The following is a 16,770-nucleotide window of genomic DNA, read 5'->3' on the forward strand; positions in this document are numbered from 1 at the left end:
GACAGTTGGGTAAGCCTTGTAGCTTGAGACAATAAAAACTTCCACATAGGACTGTTGTGATTAAATAAGGTAGAATGTTTGAAAGCACTAAGGAAGTATGTGACTCCAGGTAGGGGCTCCCTGAAGGTTATTTTAATCCACATCCTTAAGGCCGACTTGTACTTTGTCTTTCCTGATGCAAAAGGGTGGAAAAACTGGGCCCCTTTGCACATGCCTATATCCCAGTGACTCAGGAGACCGAGGCAGGAGGATTGCAAGTCTAAGGCCAACTTCAGCAAACTAGCAAAACCCTGTCTCGAAGTGAAAAATAAAAGGGCTGGGGATGCAGCTCAGTGGTGGAGTGCCCCTGGATTCAATCCCCAGTACAAAAAATAAACATTAGGTGAAAGAAGCAAGTCACAAAAGACCACATATCATATGACTCCATATATATATATATATATATATATATATATATATATATATATATCCAAAGTAGGAAAGAGAGAAAAGGGATTAATGGTTGCCTAGATGGGAGGTGAGGAAGAGAGAGAGACTGAAAATCAGAACAAATTTCTTATTTGTTGGAGTGATGAAAATGTTCTTTGGATTTTTTATGATGCCAGGAAATTGAACCGAAATATGTTCCATATGATGCTGGCTATTGGTGCACAATTCTGAATATAGATGAAAACATTGAACATTACATTTTTAAGTGAAAGAATCATGTCTATAAATTATATCTCAATAAAGGATTTTGTTGTTGGGGTTTTGTTTTGTTGTGGTCCTGGGGCTCAAACACAGGAATGCTGTACAAGTGACTGTTTTCAGCCCTTTTTATTTTTTATTTTGAGACAAGTTCTCACTAAGTTGCCAAGATTGGCCCTGAACTTGAAATCCTCCAGCCTCCGCCTCCAGGGTAGCTGGGATTATATGTGTGCACAATCACACCTGGTTTAAACAGTTTTTAAGAGGATTATCCTCAGGACGCTAAGGGACCAGGGGCACCCTGGTAGACCAAAATCCCTGGAGTGACTTTAATACCAAGACAGATTGAGAGTCAGGACCTTCAGCTTCTTTCGGGTCTGTGTGTGCTCCATTGTGCTGCCTCTTCCTAAAGAAGATCCTCAGAATTCTCTGCTTCTCAACCTGGGCCTGAACAGGTTGCTCGGACAGCTGCCTGGGCCCTGCATTTCTGTACCTTAAGACTTTGTCACTTCATTTGTTACCTTTCAAATATATGTGCACTAAATTTTCAAGATCTTGGAAAGTTAGAGCCTTGCAGGAGACATCGAACACAGATAACTGCAATAAGACGCAGGATGCAGTAGGGTGTAGCTCAGAGGCAGAGCTTCTGTTTAGCATGCCTGAGGCCCTGGCTTAGATCCCCAGTGCCCCGCCCCCCACCCCCCCCACCTCCCCCCCACACACTCAAAAAAGCAGGATGTGGGCTGGGGAGATAGCTCAGTTGGTAGAGTGCTCGCCTCGGAAGCACAAGGCCCTGGGTTCGATCCCCAGCACCGCAGGGAGAGATCAGAGAAATCACTTCTGCCTTAGGAGACTGGGTGAGGCATGGTGGTTGTGCCATAAAGTCTGGCTGGATTTCAGTAGAAGCTGGAGGTGGGAGATTTCAAAGGGATACAGAAAAAATCAAAAGCATGAAGGTGGGAAGCCAGAGGCATGTTTCAGGAACTGGGAAGAGCTGGGTTCATCTGGGGGCAGAGCAAATGTAAGGAATGGAACAAAGCCAAGACAGAGTCTGTGATCTCTTTATTGAAGAAAGAATGCCATTATAAAGAGTTTTTACTTTATTTGGGAGACAATTGTAAGCCATAGTTTTCTCTTTTGGAAGGATTTTGGTTTTTTACAGCTTCTCAGCATGTATTTGATAAGAGGGACTAGCATTTAGATTAAACAGAATCTTACAGAGTATTTTTGTCTTTTGCTATTAGTTCATGTTATTTATTTATTTATTTGATACTGGGGAGTGAACCTAGGGCTGCTTTACCACTGATCTACATCCCCAGCTCTTTTTATATTTTATTTAGAGACAGGGTCTCACCGAGTTGCTTAGGGCCTTGTTAAGTTACTGAGGCTGGCTTTGAACTTGTGATCTTCCTGCCTCGGCCTCCTGAGCTGCTCGGACTAAGGTGTGCCATCTTCCCATACGTTGCAGTAGTAAGTCAGGCAACACTTGCTACCATAATGTCTGCCAAAGTGGCTGGCCATGAGACTTCAGCGCCACATTCATCTGAAGGGCGCTTGCGGCGAAGGCGACGAATGTTTCCGTTTTCATTATTTCAGGTTGGCCAACTTGACCTTCTTTCTCTTAGGCCACTCTTCTCAGGAGATGGTGTAAGACTGCTTCTTTTTCTTAGCACCACCACGAAGCCTCAGCACAAGATGAAAGGTGGACTCCTTTGGACTGTCATAGTCAGACAAAGTTCGTCCATTTCCCTGTTGTTTACCAGCAAAGATCAGTATCTGCTGATCAGGAGGAAATTCTTCCTTAACCTGGAATCTTGGCCTTTACATTTTCTATAGTATTCAAGGATTTAACCTTGGGCATGATAATCTTCCTTGCAAGGGTTTTTTGGAAAATTTGTGTCTCGACAGTGCTTCCACCACAGATGTTGGATCAGACAGGAAAACCTTAGAGTATTTTGCATGTGACAAACATTTGCAGAGTTCCTCTTTAGCATATTTTATGCCCTGTGGCACTGAGTGAATTCTGCTTTTTTTTAAAAAAATTTTTTTTGAGACTGTCTCTCACCATGATGCCCAAGCTAGCCTCAAAATTGAGATCCTCCTGCCTCAACCTCCCAAGAAGATGGCATTACAGGTATGGGTCGCCACACCCAGCTTGCATTCTGCTTTATAATTGCAGTTATTTACACGTTTTGTTGTCCAGCAAGACTATAACTTTTCAAGGATCCTAATTGCATCTTGTTTTTCTCTGAGTCCTTAAAAGTACTCCTGGAGTTTAGTGTACCTATGAATGCTTGAGAAGCAACTAAATGAAGTGACACAGTTCCAGGTACATAATTTTGTTTAATTCCTATAAAGTCTTATGAAATATACTGATGTTTCCCATTTTACCAGCAAAGAAACCAAGGTTCCAAGAAGCGATACGACATCTGCCTCGAAGTCAGGACTTCTCGTTCCAGATCCTATGTACAGGGCTTTCTCACAGAGCTGAGCCTGGGGAAGGGTACCAGGTAAAATGGGTGGTGGGGTGTGTCAGGTCCTGGGACAGAGCACAGTTGGGAAGCGAGGGCAGGCAGAGCAAGAGGCTACGTGTGCCTGATGGAGGACAAGTGACCAGCAGTTACAGAATGCTGGAAACCTAGTAAAACTCCTGGGGACTTGGTGATTGTCTTTGGCATTTCCAGGAAGCCCTGAAGTTGCCTGAGATCTTGGGGATGTGAAGGCAGGGTACTGGGTCCCCCAAAAGCCTAGTATGTCCTTATAATTTGCATATTGGACAATGAAAGCCCTCCTGATCTAGGATAGAATATGCTTCTTACAGGGTAGGACTGAAGCTAAACCAAATTATCCAAATGATTCTAGAGAGTATGGTTTGTTTTCTTAAATGGAGAAGGGACCCTATAAATGGTAGTACTTTATTTGCCTTGTACATTGGTTTATCCAGTAATGCACATTTTTAAAGACTTGTATTCATTTAATTTTTTTTATTTAGCAAATTTTATTTTCTTCTGTGTTCTGGGCACTGTAATAGGTTCCAGGGCTGCAACAGTAAACGTGACAGATATAGCCAGGTGCAGTGTCACATGCTTGTAATCCCAGCAACTTGGGAGGCTGGGGCAGGAGGATCTCAAGTTTGAGGCCAACCTGGGAAACTTAGCAAGACCCCATCTCAATATTTAAAAGGAGACAGGGCTAGATGTGTAGTTCAGTAGCACAGTGCCTCTGGGTTCAATCCCCAGTACTACAAAATATACAGATGCATATAGATGCATATGTCCCTCTATGTAAGACTTAACTATGTAGTGGCAAAATTGATTTTCTAATTAATTTATCTGGTACAGTTTCTAAACAGGCTTGTTCCCTTCCAGATCTGCATCCTAGAGGATAATGCTCTTTGTTTCAACCAAGAGGCAACTTGATGTAGTGATAAAAGGTGTTGGTGCATCCCAGGAGGCTGAGGCAGAAGGATGGAGAGTTCAAAGCCAGCCTCATCAAAAGCAAGGCATTAGGCAATTCAGTGAGATCCTGACTCTTAATAAAATACAAAATAGGGCTGGGATGTGGCTCAGTGGCCGAGTGCCCTTGAGTTCAATCCCCAGTACCCACCCTCCCCACAAAAAGTGTGAACTCTTTTTTTTTTTTTTTTTTTTTTTTTTTTGCTGGGGATTTGAACCCAGGGCCTTGTGCTTGCAAGGCAAGCACTCAACCAACTGAGCTATATCCCCAGCCCAAGTGTGAACTCTTGTGACAGACTGCCTGAGTTCCAATCCCAGCTTCACCCCTTGTGAGTTGTGTAAATTTAGGCAAGTTCTCAACTCCTCTGTGCCTAACCGAGATAGTTTTCCCTACTCAGTAGGGTTGCCTGGCACCCAGAACTATGCTAGGAAGTAGTGAGTGTAAGGTATTGTCCTACAGTTCTGCATTTCTCAAAAGCACTTCTGAAACCTTCAGTGTTCGCAGGAAGTGTGTGACTCACTAAGGAAACATGCCTCTTTGTTGTATCCATCCTCTCTCACATGGTCTTATCCAACCTGTGGCCCTTCCACCCTGCAAGCTTGTTCTGGGTGACTGTCAGCAGTTCCCCAACTCCAGACCTCATACTGAAGACAGGTTACAGCACCAGGTATGTTCAATAGCATCACTACAGATGGGGTTACTCTTCCCAGAATGCTCTGAGCTGCGGCTGCATTCTTAGACTAAGTACCATTACCTTATCACTGATTTGCAGTGACCAAGAACTCATTTTGGTGTGCAGGTTGCCTTACTTGGTTTTATTTTGTTTGTTTGTTTGTTTGTTTGGTAACAGGGATTGAACCCAGGATGCTTAAAACTGAGCCACATCCCCAGCACTTTTTATATTTTATTTAGAGACAGGATCTCACTAAGTTGCTTAGGGCCTCATTAAGTTGCTTGAGGCTGACTTTGAACTTGGCGATCCTCCTGCCTCAGCCTCCTGAGCCCCTGGAATTACTAGGCCTGTGCCACTGTAGTATATACTTTATTGCACTTCCGCTTTGGGCTGTAATTTTCTTTCATCTTGGTAGCTTCAAGTCCCTGCCTATTAATCTCTTCAAGCCTAGGACTGTGGTTTGGAATGACGTCTAAGTCCCAAGCTCTGATTTTTTCCCCCTGAGGCCCCACAGCCTTCCCAACCAGAACCAGTCTCCACCCCACTGCAGTTCTGGGGATCAAGCCCAGGGTCTCCTGCTTGCTAGGTGAGTGCTCTACCACTCAGCTACAGCTACAGCCCCCAACTTTTTTTTTTTTTTGATACCAGGGATTGAACTCAGGGGTACCTGACCACTGAGCCCCAGCCCCAGCCCTATTTTGTATTTTATTTGGAGACAGGGTCTCACTGAGTTGCTTAGTGCCTCACTTGTGCTGAGGCTGGCTTTGAACTCGTGATCCTCCTGCCTCAGCCTTCAAGCTGCTGGGATTACAAGTGTGCGCCACTGCGCCTGGCAGCCCCCAAAGTTTTAAATAAGTTGATAAGCACGAAGCAGTGCCCCCTATGCACACAGGATTGTGCAGAAAGCTGATATTTGGTAAATATCAGCTCTTCTTAGAGGCAGACGCAGGTGACTGAGGGCAGGCTTAGTGAAGGCATGGACAGTACTTCCGGCCAGAGGCCAGCTCAGGAGGAACAACCTTAGAGTTTCCTGTGTTGTCCTTGGTTCTTCCCCCGAGGCTGCCTCTCATGATGGGCCTCAGCAGTCCCCTGACAAGTGACAAGCAGCCCTTCAGCCTCAGCCAGTGTCGCAGCACTGGAGTCATTAATATTTTGCTGCATTTTACCCTGTTATTAAGTCCATGGAAATTTTCCCAAATGAAAATTGCTGACAGTGATAAAAAGCAAATGTTTCATGACTTACCTATGGTCAGATGCCAACAGGTGGGTCAGAAGTGGCAAGTCCTTTTCCACATCTGGTTAGGAGTTCACTGAACTCGAGCCAATGAATTATGTGTTCAACTGGAAAATAAAAGAATGTGGGCAAATGATTTGGAAGTGTCACTGAAGAAAATATCTAAAAGACAAGATGTTATTAGATATTACATACATATTTTTAAGGCCTGGAAAATGGAATCCCTTCTTCCTCACAGCATTGAAGTTATTACTCAACGAGTACACAAGCACTTTTGCACGTTAAGGAGCGTGTGAAGAACTGCCTCAGCTGGGCGTGGTGGTGCACATCTGTAAAATCCCAGCGGCTCGGGCGGCTGAGGCAGGAGGATCGCCAAGTTCAAAGCCAGCCTCAGCAACTTAGCAAGGTTTTGAGCAACTCAGCGAGATCCTGTTTCTAAATAAAATACAGGTAAAGGGCTGGCACTATGATTCAGTGGTTAAGTGCCGCTGGATTCAGTGGTTAAGTGCCGCTGGATTCAAAAAAAAGAACTGCCTCAGTTTTATTAATAATTAACATTAATATTAATTAATCATTATAATGAGTTAAGAACTGCCTTAACTTTCAGGACCAACTCTACTGCTGACGTAATAACTGGCATTGTTGAGTGTATTGTGCCGGTGTTCATCTCATTGCATCTCCATAACCACCCTGGGGTGGGTGTTGAAAGTGGCAGCCTGCCACGGCCCCGGGCATCCCTGCATCTTCTGGGATCTGAGCATGCAAGGCCCTTACCTCTCTTTACGAGGCCTTTTCTCAGAATTGTGCTTGTAGCAAGAAACCTTGAGGGATGAGGTAACGTCTCCTACCAGGACAAAGAAAAGAACAGGCATGAAAGAGGTTGTTTCCCCAAGATCAGAATTCCTTGTCTACACTGCAAAGCACTCCACGCACTGCATTCACCTGGGCCCCTCTGCGCTACCCCTGTGAGTCTTGGGAGAGCAAGGAGAATTGGATAAACTGGGTGCTTATGCCCTGAGTAAGGCAGTCTTTTGTCCCTGGCCTGGAGTCTCATGTCTCCTGCCGGCATCCAGGAGACAGTAAGGAGCTTGTTTAAGTAGGGTCGCATTCCAGACTTTGCAGTTTGGATGGAGAGAATTTAGTGTTGTCATGACAATGGTGCAGCAAGCATTCCCCCTCAAACCGACCCAGTCAGCACGGAGGACTTGGAGCTCCAAGTGGACTAAGTGAAAGTGAACACAGGGCTTGGGGCAGCAGCTCAGTACTGGAGTGCTTGCCGAGCAAGCCGGCCCCAGCACCACGCGCACGAATACAATCCGAAGGGAAATGCAAAGTCTTGTTTGCTGGGAGAGGGCTACTGGCCCGCCTCTTGCAACTGATTCCTCCCTCTTGCCGTCCCCCCAACCTCCATGCTTTAAGGAAAAAGCTGAGCATGTTGGGGGACTTTGGGGAATAGGTTCTGCTACAGGAACCCAAGTCACCATCCTCCCTGGGGGCTGTGGCAGGAAGTGGTGATGAATGCACACAGGCGCAGAGCAGCCCGAGATGACAGGCACTGAGTCCCTCAAGGGCAGAGGCAGGGCAGGCTGTGGCCAGGAGGAGTCCACCTGCTAGATGAGCCTGAGGTCAAACCCCAGCCAGCAGGCAGATAAAAAAGCAAAACAAAGAGGAAGTCCAATAGCAGTAACAAGAGGGGCTGTCATCTTGGTAGAGGCAGAGACTAGAGCCCTGGCCAGTAAAGGGACAGACAGACAGATACATACTGGTCACATTCTCCACATCCCTGTCCCCCATCAATAACTCAGGGCTCCAAATTTTAAATGATTTCTGTGCAAACGAGTCCAGACTAACCAGCTTTACCCCTAGGGAACTGGCCACTGAAGCACTTCAATAAGTTTAAAGCCTACTAGGCGGGCTGGGGCTGTGGCTCAGCAGTGGAGCGCTCGCCTGGCATGTGTGAGGCACTGGGTTCCATCCTCAGCCCCACATAAAAATAACATAGAAGTATTATATCCACCTACAACTAAAACAAAATATTTTTTTAAAAAACCTACTAGGCACAAAAGGTCTGCCTGCCTGTGACCTTGTTCCTCTTTGGTCTTCTGTCTGCACCTAGTTCCTTAGTCTCTCCTCCATCCACTCTGTCTACCTCTCCTCTGTTCATCCATCCATCCATCCATCCATTTATTGTGGTACTGGGGATTGAACCCGGGGCACTGTGCCACATAGGTACACCCCCGCCCTTTTTATTTTATTTATTTTATATTTTTCTTTGAGACAGGGTCTCTCTAAGTTCCCCACTAAGTCCTCAAACTTGCAATCCTCCTGCCTCTGCCTCCTGGGATCACAGGCATGCACTATCACATCTGGCCTTTAGCTCTCCTCTTTAGATGGGTATAATATAAAACTAAAATACAGACTTTTATTAGTCCCAGGGTTTTTGAGTCAAGTTTTTATTTCCAAACTTACCAAGTTGAATAAAAGACTTGATCTGTCTTTAGAAAACACTGAATTGGGTTGCTTGATTCTGTCTGGGCCTTCAGGTCTTTGTCTATAAAATAGGGATGTTGAAAACACTAAATTAACTGGGCTTAGTGGTGCATGCCTGTAATTCCAGAGGCTCAGGAGGCTGAGGCAGGAGAATCATGAGTTCAAAGCCAGCCTCAGCAACTAGCGAGGCCCTAAGTAACTTAGCGAGATCCTGTCTTTAAATAATATATAAAAAGGGATGGGAATGTGGCTTAGTGGCTCAGGGCTCCTGGGCTCAATCCAGGGTGATTATTGTTATTGCTGTTCCTTGAGATGTAATCTGTGATGTATTTTCCCCAGTAACTCAGGACCTCTGGCTGAACAAAGTTTCTCTACCCAACCATGTCCTTATCCTGGAACATCCCTAGCCTTTGGGCAACATCCCTCAGGAAAGCCAACAGGATAGGAAGCAAAACCAGGATGGGGAAAAAAAAAAAAAAAAAAAAAAAAAAACATAGTAAAAGCCAACCCCTGTGGGAAACCTTCCATATTTAGCAGAATCAGACTAGGTTGAGCCGTGGGATGCAGAGGCCTGCTTCTAGGAACCGCAGGGACGAGGTGGCGCTGTGTGGGAGTGGCTCCCTGTCTCCTTCTGGAATTTTCTCCCTAAGAGAATGGCTTCCCTAACTGCACATCCATCCTGTCCATCACAGAAGAAGCTCCTCCGGGTCCTGTCCTCTTCATGTGTGTGTTATAAATAAAGGAGAGCTGGGCCAGTTGTTATAAGGCCAGAGCTGGTATGATCACGCCCACCAGCCTCCTCTCATAAAACGAGTACTGGCTCTTGTGTGTTCATTAAGTAGATAAGTTTTTTGGGTAATAGATAGAAAAACTGCCAACATCCTCCTCCAGCAGTTAACACTTTCCTTGGGGCGTGGCAGAAAGAAACCCCAGAGGTAAGCACTTCCCTGAGTTTTGCTATTTATGTCTGATCTCTTGCTCAGTTTTGAAAAAGTGAATGTCATGCAAAATCCAGCTGTGCCAAGAAAGACCAATATGTCCCCATTAGATCCAGGGTCCAAAAGAAGAGAAGACAAGGAGAGTCTGCATGACAGGCTGGTCTCAGCCTCCGTGACTCTGGGGGACCCCTCCAGGCTGTGAGGGGGAGGCCACAGAGGGATTCCTGGAAGTTAGGTCATGGCAGTCTAGCGCTGGTGGGGTTGTGGATCAGACCAGTACTGTTTAAGAAGAGGCACGTGGGGCTGGCGCTGACCATCACCTGTCATCCCAGTGACTCAGGAGGCTGAGGCAGGAGGGTCTCAAGTTTGAGGCCAGTCTCAGCAACTTAGGGAGGTCCTTAGCAAGATTGCCTCAAAAGAAAAAAATAAAAAGGGCTGGGGATGTGACTCAGGGGTAAAGCACCCCTGGATTTAAACCCCAGTACCAAAAAAACAAAACAAAACAAAATAAAAACAAAACCATGCCCGTGGGTGACACTTGTTTTTGAGCCTTGCATGACCCAGACTGTCTATTCTACTCCTGTACTTGCTCAGCTGTTTGGCTGAGTATAAATTCCAGGCTAGAAACCATTTTCCTTCACAATTTTGAAGGTATTGCTCCTCGGTCTTCTTGCTTCCAGCACTGTGTGGGGAATTTGATGCCATTTTTCCTGACCCTGTGTAATCTTTATTTTTTCTCTCCAGAAGCTTATAGAATCCTCTGTTTGTCCTCACTGCTGTGAAATTTTGTGATGAGGTGCCTTGGCATTATGGTTTGGATCTTACACATCCCCCTAAAGCTCATGCATGTGCGGAAGGCTTGGTCCCTAGTGATTGGGTCACAGGAGTGCTGAGGATGAAGACTCTGATGGACTCATAGCCTCGTGGGATACTGGGAGGTGGTAGAAACTTTAGGAGGTGGGGTTGAGTTGGAAGAAGTAAGTCATAGGTCACTGGGGGCATGCCTAGGAAGAGGGTATTTTGTCATCCCTCCCCCAGCTGCGTTTCTGCCCATGTCTCTGGACCACCAGGAGCTAGGCAACTCAACTTCACCATCACCCCTGCCATGACTCTCTACCTCACCACAGGCCCAGAAACATGAAGCCAAGTGACCATGGACTGCAGCCTCTGAGGCAGTGAGCCAAAACAAATCTTTTCTCCTTTAGGTTGATTTTCTCAGGTATTTTGTTATAGTGACAGAAAGCTGACTAACACATTTGGTATAGATTTACTTTCAACCATGTGCTGGGTATTCAGGTTTTTTCTCAATATATATTATATATTTTTAGTTGTAGGTGGACACAATACCTTTATTTTATTTTTATGTGGTGATGAGGATTGAACCCAGGGCCTCACACATGCTAGGCAGATACTCTACCACTGAGCCACGACCCCATCCCCAGGGCATTCAGTTTTAATCTGAAAATTCATGTCTTTCACTTATAGGATACTTTATTATGAAAAATCTTTGACAAGATTTCCTTCTCTTAATTTTCTGTTTTTTTTTTTTTTTTTTTTTTTTTTTTTTCATGGAACCACTAATGGCCATTTGTTAGAACTAATGGACTGGTTCTCACAATCTTTCTCTATTTTTTTGCAACTCTTTGCATTTTTACTGTAATTTTAGGAGATAACCTCAATTTTACCTTTCACTTTCTCTATAGATTTTTTCATATCTACTGTGAAGTTTTTTTTTTTAATTTCCAAGAACTTTTTTTGGTCTCTCATTTTATCTGGTTCAAATATGTCTTATACGGTGTGTTGTTAGCTTTCTGTCACTGTGACAAAATACCTGAGGATAATCAACTTATGAGAGGAAAGTTTCAGTTCACATTGATTGTCCCCATTGTTTTGGGCCTGTGCTGAGACTGTACATTATGACAGGAGTTCATCTCATAGTATCCAGAAAGCAAAGAGAGAGAGGAAGGGGCAGGATCCCAACTTTCAAGGGTACACCCCCGAAGACCTACCTTCTTTCAAGTAGGTTCTACCACTTCCCAACAGTACCATGAGCTGGGGACCGAGTCTTTAACATCTAGGTCTTGGCAGGACATTTCAGATCCAAACTGTGGCACAGTTATAAAAACCATTCATATAAATATTTGTTGAATGAACAAGTGATTGGGACAGAATCTGCTCATATCTTTCAAATCCTCCCACAGTGCAAGTGGTACACCTGAGAGACACTGTTAATTATGTGTTGTTGCTTTTTTTTTCTCAGTGCTGGGGATTGAACGCAGGGCCTTGTGCTTGCAAGGCAAGCACTCTACCGACTGAGCTATCTCCCCAGCCCTGTTAATTTTGTTTCTAAAGAAATATGAGCGGTGAGCTGGGGATGGTGGTACCTGGCTGAAATCCCAGCTACTTGGAAGGCTGAGGTAGGAGAACTGCAAGTTAGAGACCAGTTCAGCAAGTTAGTAAGATCCTGACTCAGAATAAAAACTGAAAAGGACTGGGGATGTAGCTTAGGCTAGAGCACCCCTGGGTTCAATCCTCAGTACCAAAAAAAAAAAAAAAAAAAAAAAAAAAAAATATATATATATATATATATATGTAATGTGAGAGGTAGGTAGTATGAGTTGATATGCTATTCAGATTTCTTAAACAACAGTGCTGCATTCTATGTACAGGTAGCATCTGTATTAATTTTCCACCTGCACACAGCATTGAAAACAAGGCAGTGATTTTTTAAATTTTCCCTTTATGTTCACAAGCAGAGACAACATAAAAGTCTGTGTCCACACAAGTCTTGGTTGCATAGCAGATTTCACAAAATGTTTGTCACCAGAGCAGGATAAGTTTTGAGCTTGTGAAAACAAGAAATTGGTTTGCTGAAATCTTTTTTTTCTTCTTTTTTTTTTGTGGGGGTGGTGGTACTGGGGATCGAACTCAGGGGCACTCAACCACTGAGCCACATCCCCAGTCCTATTTTCTATTTTATTTAGAGACAGGGTCTCAGTGAGTTGCTTAGCACCTCGCTTTTGCTGAGTTGCTTTGAACTCCATAGCCTCCTGCCTCAGCCTCCAGAGCTGCTGGGATTACAGGCGTGCACCACCTGGCTCTTTTTTTTTTTTTTTAACAGGCATATGCTACCATGCCTGATGGTTTGCTGGAATCTTGCAGTTGTAAAAAGATTTTTTTGAACTCTGTTATTGAGAGCAATGGTTTGTCATGCTATTTGTGGTTATTGATTATTCTGCCTGGTTACTTTGATCTCTCACCCCTAAATCCAAACCCAAATATTTAAGATCTAAGTGTGTATTTGCTTACCTGATTCAATTTCTGCATCCTCTTGGTCTGGATTCTCTGTAGATCTTAGCCTTGCTTCCGGTAGGTTCTCCGCAAATTCCTAACATGCTATACTAAAAAAGAAGGTAAAATCCCTACCCCACTCCCCATGCTCACCCAGTTCTCATGGCTGTTTGCTGGTTCAATTCATTCAAAAGCACTAATTCATTGCACATTGAGGTAGGTCTGGTTTTTGTTTTTGCCCTTAAGGATCTAAGAAATTGCCTGGCTTGGTAGCACACGCCTGTAATCCCAGCGGCTCAGGAGAGTGAGACAGGAGGATCTCGAGTTCAAAGCCAGCCTCAGCACCAGCGAGGGGCTAAGCGGCTCAGTGAGGCCCTGTCACTAAATAAAATACATAATAGGGTTGGGGGTGTGGCTCAGTGGTGAGGGCCCCTGAGTTCAATCCCGGGTACCAAACAACAACAAAACAAAAGGATCTAAGAATTTTAGAGACAACCGACAGAGAGATAACCAAAACCCAGAATGCAGTGTGATGAAGTAAGTATCCTATTCAGTCATGTGAACACAGATGACAGGCACATCAAGCCCAGGAGAGGCGGGTGACTGACTAATCCACGAAGCAGGCACTGCATGCACAGGGTCATTGAATCTGTGCAACTACCTTAAAAGGGAAGGATTTTATCGACATTCCCGTCTATCAGACGAGGAAGCTGAAGCTGCAGGCCCTCGGAACTTGGACGGGTTGCGGAGGCCTGGCCCCTGGAGCTCTCTCCCCGTTTCCATGGGAAGGACGGACCACGATGGCTTAGCGGATGGATGGAGGCAGAAGAAGTTTTCTGTGCGGTGGAGTTGAGCAGGTTCCCAATCCGGGCGTCTTCTTTCCTCTACTCCACCCGCAGGGCTTCCGTTGCCCCAGATTTGCAGCCCGAGACTCATTTCCAGATTGGTCGAAGCAGGGTGTTTCCTTTTGGGACAGGTGGTTCGCAGGAAGGACCCGCTGGGTAGGTGACAGCCCACTGGCCGGAAACCACGCCTCCTTTTTTCAACATTCGTAGTTGGTTAAAACGTTCCTCACTCACATACTTTACAGAAGCGTTAATTGTAATCGAAAGAGAGGAAAACCAATTTATTGCCGAGGTTGGCCTCGAACTTGCTATCCTCTTGCCTCGGCCTCCGGAATCGCTGGAATTACAGGCGAGCACATCGCGCCTAACTCCCAGTACCAGATTTTTTTTTTTTTTTTTTTTTTTTTTTTTTGGTAGCGGGTATTGAACTCAGGGGTATTGAACCTCTGAGCCACATCCCCAGTCCTATTTTGTGTTTTATTCAGAGACAAAGTCTCACTGAGTTGCTTAGTGCCTTGTTTTTGCTGAGGCTGGCTTTGAACTCGTGATCCTCCTGCCTCAGTCTCCCAAGCCGCTGGGATTGCAGGGGTGCGCCACCGCTCCCGACCCGGTACCCAAAATTTAAAAAGTGATTTATAACATGATAAAGAGAGCTTCGCTGTGACCGCGCCCAGGACCGACTGCAGGGTTGCACCCCTAGGAACGTCCGCGAACTTTCCAACTGTGCAAAAGCACTCGGCAATTTGCGCAGAGTGGGGTGCTGGCTCACACCCTCAGACACCTGCTCACCCCTTTCGGCGAGGTCCCGAGTGTCTTGCAATCCGATCCGGGTCATCGCGAACCCCCAACTTGCCGGCGATGACTGCCTTGTCCTGGAGGGGTGGGGGCGGTCCAGCCCATGAGCGCCTGCTGGTGGCGCGAAAAGCCGGAGGGAGGATGAAGGCTGCGGGGACACAGATGGACCTGGGGCGAAGGGAAGTGGCTCGTGCGCCCTGAGGCTAGCGCCGAGTAGTCCTTCCCCAAGTCCCCGCGGCCCCCGGTTAGACAGGCCTCGAGGGTGCTCTTGTTTCTTCAGAAAACGCGTTCGTGCTACTGTCGGCGAAGTGGGGCGAGGACCCTGGGTCCCCAGCGCAGCGGTAGGCTGGACGCTGAACGCTTATTTTTCTATGTGGAAAGAGGACCTGCTGAGTGTTAAACAGAAAGTTAAAAACACAAAGAACACCATAACAGACTAAAAACTTAAAAAGTCCCTTGCATTCACTCCCTCCACCCTCAGAGTGTCATTTTCGCATTTTAGGATCCACCCTTCAAAGCTTTTTTCCTAGGCACATAACGCGCGTGCGTACACACGTACACACAAAGATCAAGCCAGGGCCTTTGGTACCTGCTTTCTTTGACGCCACAGGCGTGCTGTTTTCCACGTTAATAAATGTAGATGTGCGCTTCGCAGTGACCTTGCTGCGGCTTGTCTGTCTGCCCTGCGGGTCACCCTCTTTCCCTCTCCTTGCACTGTGCCTTAGGGCGTCGACCCAGAATTCTGCGTGGATTGTGGTTCCCTCCGCCTCTGGCTGCCGGCTGATAGAGGCTCCCTAGGAGGTAGGAGGGGGCTGAATTGCTTAGGGCATCGCTAAATTGCTGCGGCTGACTTTGAACTTGAGATCCTTCTGTCTCAACCTCCGGAGCTGCTGGCATTACAGGCGTGCGCCACCGTGCCTAGCGCAAATTCTTTCAGTAAGTTCACCTGAACACTGGTGTTCCAGAAGGCACATATCTGGAAATATGGCACGAACCCACATCTAGACGTTTTCCTCGAATTTCTAGTGTGTATTTTTATAATCTAGGTGTGTTTTGCAAAAACTAAACTTTAAAAAAAATTCTGGTCTGGTGAGGTGGGCCACACCTCTGTAATCCTAGTGGCTCTGGAAGCTGAGGCAGGAGGATCACAAGTTCGAGGCCAGCCTCAGCAACCTAGCAGGCCCTAAGCAACTTAGCTAGACCCTGTCTCAAAATAAAAAATAAAAAGGGCTGGTGATGTGGCTCAGTGGTTAAGCACCCCTGGATTTAATCCCCAGTACCAAAAATATAGAAATAAAAATAAAAATGATTTTCTGGGAGAAATGTGTACTTTCTGATATTTAAAAAGTCGATGTCAGCTAACTTTTCATATAAATGACCAGAGAGTGAATGCTTTGGTGTTTACAAGTCTGGGAGAGGAAAGGGGTGACTCCTTTCCTCATTAAAGTTCAACGGCCTACTCCCCTGTAACAAGACAGGTTAACAAGAGAAAAGCATGCATTTATTTATTTAATCATAGTTTTATGAGATATGGGAGCCTTAGAATAAAGATCCAAAGACGTGGGGGGGAAATGTGCCTCAGTTCAAGGAAGCAGGGACAGAGGTGTAGAAATGACATTCAACAAGAAGGGTATAATCTGATGGTAACCAGCCAGGTGGGGAAACCTGGCAAAGCCTGTCTGTTCAGATTCTTCTTGGCCTCTCAGTGGGAGACCTGCTACTGGACAAAGGTAGGGGAGAGAATTTCCTTTTGGCCCCCTTGAGACAGAAAGACTAAGGAAAGTTAAGAGCGATCTTTCCAGCTTTTATGGTTGACTTTGGAAAATAGGCCTCTAGTTCCTATGGCTCAACTTGGGGATGAGGAATTCTGGTTTCTATAACTTGCTTCGGGGATGTTAGCACACAAGGACTGAGCTGGGTGCAAACTTCATGGATCAGCAGAGCCTTTATTCACCAATGGAGTCACGCCTCTGATGGACTCACTTTCCTGGTTGGAAAACGAGTCATCAGCCGAAGGGGGTATCTGTGCTTACACAGGTTACACTGAGAGGTGACTTAATTCATGAGCGTGTCAGTTTGGGCACTCAGGAATTTGAGATCTGTTCTTACTGGGCAAGATGGGGGGCCTGGGGTCAGCAGTCAATATCTGGGAAAGGATTTGTTTGGGGAAGGATCAATCAATGCTTTGGCCTCTTCCCAGAGAAAGTCTGTCATTCCAGACTTGATGGACATTTCCTCCCCAGGGCCTGTCTTGTCACTGGGAAAGGATGTATTGGGAAAGGATCAATGTTATCAATGTGTCGCCTTCTTCCTCACTCCCTCTTCCCAGGCCACACTATTTTTGGGGTCTGTCATTTTGCA

The sequence above is a fragment of the Sciurus vulgaris genome, assembly GCF_902686455.1.
Source record: "Sciurus vulgaris genome assembly, chromosome: 14".
NCBI classification, from domain to species: domain Eukaryota; kingdom Metazoa; phylum Chordata; class Mammalia; order Rodentia; family Sciuridae; genus Sciurus; species Sciurus vulgaris.